At 45.4% G+C, this 9,770-nt stretch overlaps 1 pseudogene; it reads left to right on the forward strand.

The window, feature by feature from the left end:
• Nucleotides 1-8,027: 8,027 nt before the first annotated feature.
• On the forward strand, nucleotides 8,028-8,876 carry LOC140597783 (olfactory receptor 13H1-like; annotated as a pseudogene).
• Nucleotides 8,877-9,770: the final 894 nt, after the last annotated feature.

The following is a 9,770-nucleotide window of genomic DNA, read 5'->3' on the forward strand; positions in this document are numbered from 1 at the left end:
TGTGAAGGCCCAGAGAACAAAAATAGCCATAAGTGATTTCTTGTCAAAAAAAAACCCACAATAGCATATTCTGTTTGTTTTTCTCTTTTTGTCAGGGAAATGGGAATCATGGGGACTGACGAGAGGGAGACTGTCAGAGGTTTGAGAATAGGAGAATAGGAGTGCGTGGCTTTTTTATTCATCTACGTGCATATTTAAATCAGCTGGAATTCAGGGGGGAAGTGGTGTTGGTGAGGGTGACCCCCCACCCCCCACACCTACGAGGAAGAGAGGGATTTCCTGATGGTGTATGTTTCTGTATTTCTGATGTGTTTTCACCTGGGAAGGATCCCTCCCAGGGCCAGCCCAGGCCTATGGATAGTGAACAGCTGGCAGGGAGCATGTCTGCATGCGTATGAGCCAGGGCAGAGCCCACACCCACCACGTGCTCTGTCAGGCTGTCCTGGGTGGGCTGATATCCATGGTCCTTCACCTTCCAGGGCAGGAACAGGGCACATCAGGGCAGTCCCGAGGCTCGTGAACCCCCAGAAATGATTCAGAGTGGCCAATCCTAGGCCTGCTCACTCTGCCTCACCCCTTCCTTACCCGCCCCGCCAAGTCTGGAATGCCCAGTCCTGGATGCTCAGAGACGGGATGGGATGTGGATGCGGGAGACCTATGCTCAGGGCCATGCAGGCCAGAGAACTGCTCTCTGAGCCTGGCATTTCCATCTGTCAGATGCAGATCTTCCTAGGCCCTCGCTCCAGCCAGGGTTCCTGGCCTGGCTCTGCCTGTAGGCACACGGCCCAGGAAATGAGTGAGTGTGAGGTCCAGTGTGCATGGACTCACCCAGCTCAGTCCACCCGGGGCTGCAGGAATCCTACCTGAGCCCTGTGACGGCCCGAACCCCGAATGTGCTCCGTCATTGTCACTCAGGAAACAGCCTTATTAAACTACAGCAAAACCCCAAATAGATATAAACCTGTTTGTTATAAAAGGATCTCATTTATTTTCTCTGCTTTATTGTGGGGGAATGCCTCAGAGTTCATCGAGTACCCACGCAGTCAGTAGATGGCACTCTTGAATCACAGAAAAGATTTTCTTAGGGTTTTATTTATTTGAGAGAGAGTGATGGGGTGTAGGGGTGGCAGAGGGACAAAGGGTGAGATGGAAGATCAGACTCCAGGCTCAGCAAAGAAGCAGGCAGCAGGGCAGAGGGAGGCAGGGTGGGACGTGGGGGAGGGAGGTGGAGGAGGGAGCCTGAGGCCCAGGGGAGGCGGGTGAGGGAGGGGTGGTGGGGGGAGGTAGATGAGGCTGGGTCTCTATCCTCTGACCCTGAGATCAGGAATGGAGCTGAAATCTAAGTCCCTGGCTGAACCAACTGAGCCACTTAGGCACCCCTTTAGGATCTTTTTAAAATTAATTTTAAAAAAGATTTTATTTATTTATTCATGAGAGACACAAAGAGAGAGGCAGAGACACAAGCAGGCTCCCTGTGGGGAGCCCGATGCGGGACTTGATCCCAGGACCCTAGGATCATGACCTGAGCCAAAGGCAGATGCTCAACTGATTGAGCCAACCAGGCGTCTCAGGATTTTATTTTTTAAGCAATCTACACCCATGGTGGGGCTTGAACACAACAATGCTGAGATCCAGAGTGGCTCATTCCTCCAACTGAGCCAACCAGGCACCCCCAAACTTTTTCATTGTGAAACAGAATACATATATAGAGAAAGTACACAGGGCAAAATTTAACAATGCAATGAATTATTCAACAGTTGTCACGTATAACCATACCCAAGTCTAGTAAATTAACATATTTTGGTATCTCCAAAGACACGTTCATGCTTTCAACCACCACCCTCTCTCTTCCCCCAGAAGATAGACATAATCCAGGCGTCCAACAGTAGAATTTTTTTTTTCTTCAACAGTAGAATTTTTTGAAAAAGATTTTATTTATTTACTCATGAGAGACACACAGGAGAGAGAGGCAGAGAGACACAGGCAGAAGGAGAAGCAGGCCCCTTGCAGGAAGCCTGATGTGGGACTCGATCCCGGACAGGGGATCACACCCTGAGCGGAAGGCAGAAAGTCAACCCCTAGCCACCCAGCCGTCCCATAGAATTTTGTTTTACTGTTTCTGGACTTTCTTTCTTTTTAAATATTTAATTTATTTATTTGAGAGAAAGAGAGAGCATGGAAGGGGTGGAGGAGCAGAGGCAGAGGGAGAAGGCCACTCTTCGCTGTGCAGGAGCCCGATTTGGGGCTTGATCCCAGGACCCTGAGGTCATGACCTGAGCAGAAGACAGATGTTTCACTGACTGAGCCACCCAGGCACCCCCGTTTTTGGACTTTCTATACATGGATTCATACACTAGATGTTTTTGGATGTCTTATTCACCAAATTTGTGAGATTTAATTGTGTTGTATGCGAGTGTCACATGGTCATTTTTACTGCTTTTTTTTGGGTGAATTTTTCTTGTATTCCTATGTTAAAGGACATCTGTGTGGTTTATGTTTTGTCGCTGCTGTGAGCCTGATGTGTGTCACGGAGTTCACATCCATGTGTTACCACTAAACACACATAGGAGTAGAAATGCTTTGTCATAGCATCTGTATGAGTTAAACGTAGATCCTGACAAATTTATTGCTATGGGTGACTAATTTACATTCCCTGCATCAGTGAATGAACATTGCCATAAATCCTTCATTCCAAAATGTGGCTGGAAGTGTCATTTTGATGTTTGCTGCACGTGAGGGTTTGTGGTAATTTCTCATGATTTTTCTTTTGCATTTTCCTGTTAACAAATTTGAGTTTTTCATATATGGAATGTCTGCTCAATATCCCTTTTCTGATGTGCTAGTTTCAATTTCTTTCCCAGTGTTTTCTACTGAAAAAATTTTTTCCTCTCCTTGCTTTATACGAATTACTTCTGTACTCAGGATAGGAGCTATTTTTCAAATGTATGCATTGCAAATAATTTCCCATGCCATACCTTAATTTTTCATTTCTCCTTTTTGGTTAGAGTACTTAGTGTTAATGTAGCAAAGTTTACCAATTGCACTGGGTTAGAGGTTTGCATATAGCCCAGAGCATGGATCTCGTATGGTTCTCCAAGAGTTGTTTTTTTGTTATTACCTCACCTTTACTCTTTCCTTTAGAGGAAACTTAAGTTTGAGACCACAATGAGATGTCACCTCACCCCTGTCAGAATGGTTTAATCCAAAGGCAAGAAACAGGGGCACCTGAATAGCTCAATGGTTGAGCATCCGTCTTTGGCTCAGGTCATGATCCCGGGGTCCTGGGATTGAGTCCCATATCGAGATCCCCACAGGGAACCTGCTTCTCCCTCTGCCTATGTCTCTGCCTCTCTCTGTGTCTCTCATGAATAAATAAATAAATAAAATCCTTAAAAAAAAGACAAGAAACAACAGATGGAGAAATAAGAATCTTTGCGCAGTGTTGGTGGGAATGCAAGCTGGTGCAGCCACTGTGGAAAACAGTATGGAGATTCCTCAAAAAGTTAAAAACAGAGCTACCATATGACCTGGTAATTCCTTTGTTGGGTATTGACTGGAAGAAAATGAAAACACTAATTCAAAAAGATACACACACCCCTTTGTTTATTGCAGCATTATTTACAGTAGCCAATATATGGAACTGAGGTCCATTGGTAGATAATAAAGAAGATGTGGTGTGTGTACACAATGAAATATTCTTTGGCCATAAAAAGGAATTTCTTGCCATTTGTGAAAACATGGATGGAGCGAGGGGGCATTATGTTGGTGAAATAAGTCAGAGAAAAACAAATACCATATGATTTCACTTATATGTGGAATCTGGAAAAAAAACCAAAAAATAAAAAGCAAACACACTTAAACAGAATAAAGTGGTGGTTACCAGAGGAAAGGTGGGTGGTGAGGGTGAAATAGGTGAAGGGGATTAAGAGGTACAGTTATAAAAGAAATAAGTCTCAAGGATTAGAAATACGGCATAGAGAAGAGAATAAAGGTTAATAATGTTGTAATAACGTGTGCTGATGGATGGTGACTACACTTACCTTGGTGAACACTGCATAATGTACAAAACTGTTGAAACACTACATTGTACACCTGAAAGTAATATAATATTGTGTGTTAACTACACTTCAACTAAAAAAGAAAAAGACTCGAGGAAAACATGCCAGACTGCAAATAGGGGAGATTGTGGCACATTTGAAGTAAATGTCATTTTTGCTTTTTGCTTTGTGATTGTATTTTTCCAGTTTTCTTCAAGGAAAATGTTTTTTGTTTTCAGGAAGAAAAGTATGTTAGTCAGTTTACTTAAAAAAGTAAATGAATTTCATATATTAAAAAAAGGAATAGTATGGGACTGAGAAAAATTCTTTTTTTTCCCTCTTCATCGTTGTGAATTGGACTAGAGCCATTTACTGAAAACACTATTCTTTCTTCATTTTTCTGCCAATGTCCTTTTTTCCCTATAAGTTAAACAAATCGTGTATTTGCCTTGGTGCTCTGTCGGTGAAGCATCTGCCTTGGGCTCAGATCATGATCCTGGGGTCCCGGGATTGAGTCCCACATCAGGCTCCCTGCTCTAAGTGGAGTCTGCTTCTCCCTCTGCTCCTCGCCTTGCTTATGCTCTCTCTCTCAAATAAATAAATACAATCTTTTTTTAAAAAAAAGGAAAACTTAAAATTATTGGCCACTCAAATTTATACCATGCTCCTGTCTGTGTCATTCTTCTTTCATGCTTCTTTTTAATTTAATTTTTAATAAAAATGTATATATTTAAGCAAACTTCCAGCACTGGATACAGTATTACAAGTGTAGCCCACTCTTCAGGAGATCTCCAGACTTTTCTACCTCATATAAGTGCAGCTTGTCCCCGCTGACCAGCCTCTCCCCATCCCCACCCCTGGCAATCACGGTTCCACTCTCTGCTTCTAAGTACTCGACTGAGATCACACAATCTTTTTTGAGAAAGCTTTGCCTTCATTTCTTTGGGGCCAACACACCAATCAAAAAAGGTACTTTCTATAGAAAGGGCTTTTGAACATCACTGATAGACTCCACTCCCCTCATTGTCTTTGGACAGACCGAAGGCCAAAGGGTAACCATGTGCTGTTTCAAGGTCATATGTCTCAAGGTCACAAACAGGCCTGACTAACTCTCCTGGTCTGCCTGGCACTGAGAAGTTTCTGGGATGCAGGATTTCCAGTCCTAAAATCGGGACAGTCTTGGGAAAGCTGGGATGGGCTGGTCACTGACAACTTGGAGGGGCCCTGTCTTTGTGTGGCCAATGTTTATTTTTGTCTGTGTTCACACATGATTACAGGGTGGTTTTATTTCTGCCTCACCATTTCATGGTCGCAGAATGGCCTTGTATGAGGTCCCCACTCCGGGAAATTGCAGGTGTCTCACGGGAGAGTGTCAAGCCTGTCCAGTCACTGTGGGCTTCCTCCTTCACATCCTTGAGCTCTTTCTGGACCACCACAGCTGGGACTCCTCTGTCCACTCCACAAACGGGAAACATGATTCTCAGGAAGGCTCCAGAGCTGGTCCATCATGTAGTTGGACCATCTTCACACACCCAGACCCTGAATCTCCACCTGCAATAATCTGCCTGCCCTGAGCAGCCCAGATTCTAGGGGGAGGGAGCCATCCCTTACACCAAACTTTTCCTCTAATGGCTCTGAGAGATCTGTAAAGTTTGTTTTTCCAGAATTGCAGTCCAACCTTTGCTAATGAGCATCCCCAGGTGGTGCCCAGGAGCCTCCAGAGACAACGGGGGAAGGGGCTCCCAATTACTCACCTTTCTCTACTTCTTCAGTTCTCCCCCTGCCTTGGCTCCACCGATCCCCACCGAGCTTTCCAGAAACTCTGTGGGAGACTGAAGAAAAAGATACAGACAGAGGGAGACAAGATGTGTGTAGTCTCAGGGAAACTGCTTGGGTAGGTGCTAGGGACCAAGATATGGTACATGGGCTCCTTGGAATGATTTTCTTGTTCTCCCCAAAGTGTGAGGGCAGCTGGATTCCTGCCTGTGTGTGGTCTCTTCATGGAAGGAAGGGGTGGAGTTCCTGGATCAGACTCTGCTGGAACCTGGTGTGTGGCTGGATATGGGAGAAGAGGATGTGTAACCTGATACAGCTTCATCTGCCTATCCACCCTTCCATCTACGCTTCCTTCCTTCCTTCCTTCCTTCCATCCTTCCATCTATCCACCCATCCATCTGTCCATCCATCCATCCATCCATCCATCCATCCATCCATCCTATTACCTCTGCTTGGCATGCTCTTCCCTCTTCCTCTTGGCCATGCTAATCAGGTCATTTTTCCTCCCAACACTCTTCCCTCATTTCCTTAGGAAGCATTTTAATCTCCTCATGTCAGAAACTCAAATTCCTACAAGTGCTAGGCAGATACTATATCATTCCTACTGTGCTTTATCCTAGTTTCAGACATGTCCTCTCTCATGCCCTCAAATGGCAGTGTTCAATTTGGGTGTCAGGTTGAAGGAGGAGATGAAGGTATACAACATATTTTCTTCCCCATTAAAAAAAAATGGTAGCCACTGTTCTCTCCTTCACAGACACATACCTAAATATTCCCATATAATTACTACCTCCATCAAACTCACTTCCACACTTCTAGTCTAACAATATATTAGAAATATGTGTATATATGTATATCAGTATAATTTCCTTATTCTTTTTGCTTCTGCAGAGTGTTCTTGTCATGGATGGGCCACAATTTCTTTACCTTGTCCCATATTTTTAGATCTGGAGATAGTTTTCCATCTTCTGGAATACAACCCAGCATTTATGTTTTTAAAAATGCATTTGAGGGGGACACCTGGGTGGCTCAGCATTGAGCATCTGCCTTCAGCTCAGGGTGTGATCCCTGGTCTGAGATCGAGTCTCACACTGGGCTCCTTGTGGGGAGCCTGCTTCTCTCGCTGCTTATGTTTCTGCCTCTCTGTCTTTCGTGAATAAATAAATAAATAAAATCTTTAAAAAATGTTTGAGGGGCACCTGCCTGGCTCAGTCAGAAGAGCCTGTGATTTTTTTTTTGAGCCTGTGATTCTTGATTTCAGGGTTGTGAGTTTGAGCCCCATGTTGGGTGTACAGATGGCTTAAGTAAATAAATGAATAAATTTAAAAAATTAATGTGTTGGAAAATAATCCTTTTGATCTCAGTCTGCACATGTGACCCACCAGTACAATAAACTCCCAGAAGTTGCAGATCTTGGAAAAGGGTACAGGCAGATATAATTTCAGGGACAGGAGCACAGTGGGAACAGAGTCTTAGCATTTAGTGTACTAGTGTTACTTTTCAAATTTTTCTTTAGTCTATCAACTCCTTGAGCATGGGCCTTGTTTTTTGTTGTTGTTGTATTTTCGTTCCCCACTGTAATTTCATTGCCTGGGATAGAGTCTGGACCAGTTAGAAGCTGCTCTGACATGTTTGTTGAACTGATGAACAGATGCATTAAAGAAACAACGAGTGAACCCATTCATAAGTGGATTCATGAGTCAATAACTCCGTTATAAATGAACGAATGAAAGAACCTAATAAACAAAGGTAGAGAATCAGTGAATGAAAGACCCAATCCTTTCCCTGATCCATCAATCTGCAAATATAACAAATGGATGGCTATTCTATCTGGATGGGTCCATGAGTGCTTCTGAATGGTAGCATGCATCAAGCAACCATTCTTCAGCAAGGGCCATAGAGATACAGGGATGAAGGGGTAAGAGTTTGTGCAGCAGTGCCCAGGAACACAAGAGTGTTGGTGCCTTGAAAGAGTCCAACATTATTTATAAAAAGCTGCCAGTTTCTCAACGACCTCTCAAGATTATCCATATTTTCCCACCCAGCTGGAGTTTCGGAAGGGCATGGGCAGCCAAAACAGCACAGAGGAAGTCTACTTCATTCTGCTTGGGCTCTCCCAGTACCCATGGGCTCAAACCATCTTCCTCTGCCTGATCTTCCTGTCCTATATCATCAATCTTTTCGGGAACAGCCTCATCCTGTTCCTGATCTGCTATGCTTGATCCCTGGCTCCAGACGCCCGTGTACTTCTTCCTCTTCAACCTGTCCTTCCTGGAAGTGTGCTACACCATATCCAGCATGCCCCAGATCCTCATCAACTGCCTGGTGACCATTCACATCATCTTGCTAGGTTGATGCTTGGCCCGGATGGCTGTGGGACTTTATCTGGGTGTAGTGGAGTGTCTCCTGCTGGCCACCATGGCCTATGATCACTGTGTGGCCATTGTTGACCCCCTGTGCTATTCCAGGCATATGGGGCCCTGGCTTTGCAGCCTGTTGGCTGGGACCTCATGGTCTGTGGTGTTCCTGCTGACCGTGGTCCCTGTGCTGACCATGCCCTTGGAGTTCTGTGTTCACCAGGTCATCAATCACTTATCGTGCGAGCTCCTGGCCCTGCTCAAGCTTGCCTGCTCTGACCTGCAGTTCTATGAGTCACTCATGGTGGGCACTAGTGCCCTGACCCTGCTGGCTCCTTTTGCCTTCATCATGGCCTCCTACAGAAGGATCTTGGTGTCTGTGCTGCGGCTGCAGTCCGCAGGGGGCCATGCCAAGGCCTTTTCACATGTGGGTCTCACCTCACAGTGGTGGCCCTCTTCTATGGCACGGCCATCTTCATGTATATGATGCCTCAGGACAAGATCATCCATGACTGAGATAAGATAATCTCCATGTCCTATGGCATCCTCAACCCCCATGATGAACCACCTCCTCTACAGCCTGTGGAACAAGGACATGGAAGGTGCCTTCAGGAGGCTCTTGGGGAAAAAGGCTGACTTCTAAGATGTGGGGCTGAGGAGGGAAGAAATAAATTGGTATTCTGGATTGCCTTGTTGGGGCTGTAAACTTTGAGTTACTTCTTTGCAATCATTCTGTGTGTATTACACACACACACACACACACACACACACACACACACACGAACTCATATTTTAAAAAAATATTTCATCTGAGGAAGTGAAGGAAGAGCCAATTAGGATGTGTGTGTGTGTGTGAGTGTGAATGAGTGTGTGTGTGTGTGTGTGTGTGTGAGAGAGAGAGAGAGAGAGAGAGAGAGAGAGAGATGTGGACACAAAAGAGATTGTCCCATAAATTCTCAATAGCTGAAGGGGAAGAGGGATGGGTGGCTGTTGTCTGACTCTTGGGGCTGGTTCAGGACACGATGGCCAGCCTCCAGCAAGAGCTGCGTCTAGCAGCTTCTGTGGCCTTAGGAACTCCTCCAGGAATCTGCACACCATGGGCTTGTTCCAGGGGTGCAGTGCTACTGCCTTGGGGCCCTGCCACTATACTTTCTAGCCTGGGCTGTGTCTTTCTGGCCAGCATTGTGAAAGGGCTGGGATTATACCTACTTACAACCTATGGATTAAATGGATGCTGGAAAAGACATGGGGCTTTGGGATCAGAGACAGAGAATGATAGGACTCATGGCTGAAATTGTAGGTGCCAACGATTTATGTTCATTTGCTTTGGTTCTCCACATCCTCTGTGTCCCCCAGGGGCAAGAGCAAAGGGCTTGTGGCGGAGAGCTGCCTGTGCATGGGTTGTGCTGCAGGACAGGGACCCTGGGTTTGCAGGGTTTACTCTTGTATGGTTGGTGGAAGTGTCTGCTCTTCATGTAGGAGATACCTCTCACACTGCAAGGTTTCGCACAGCAAACACAGCCCTGACAAGTGGCTGGGTGGGGTGAAGTAGGCAGGTTTGCACTGCTGGCATATCCAGCAGGCATGTGGTATGCTCCAG

This window comes from Vulpes vulpes, chromosome 1 (assembly GCF_048418805.1).
Source record: "Vulpes vulpes isolate BD-2025 chromosome 1, VulVul3, whole genome shotgun sequence".
Lineage (NCBI taxonomy): Eukaryota > Metazoa > Chordata > Mammalia > Carnivora > Canidae > Vulpes > Vulpes vulpes.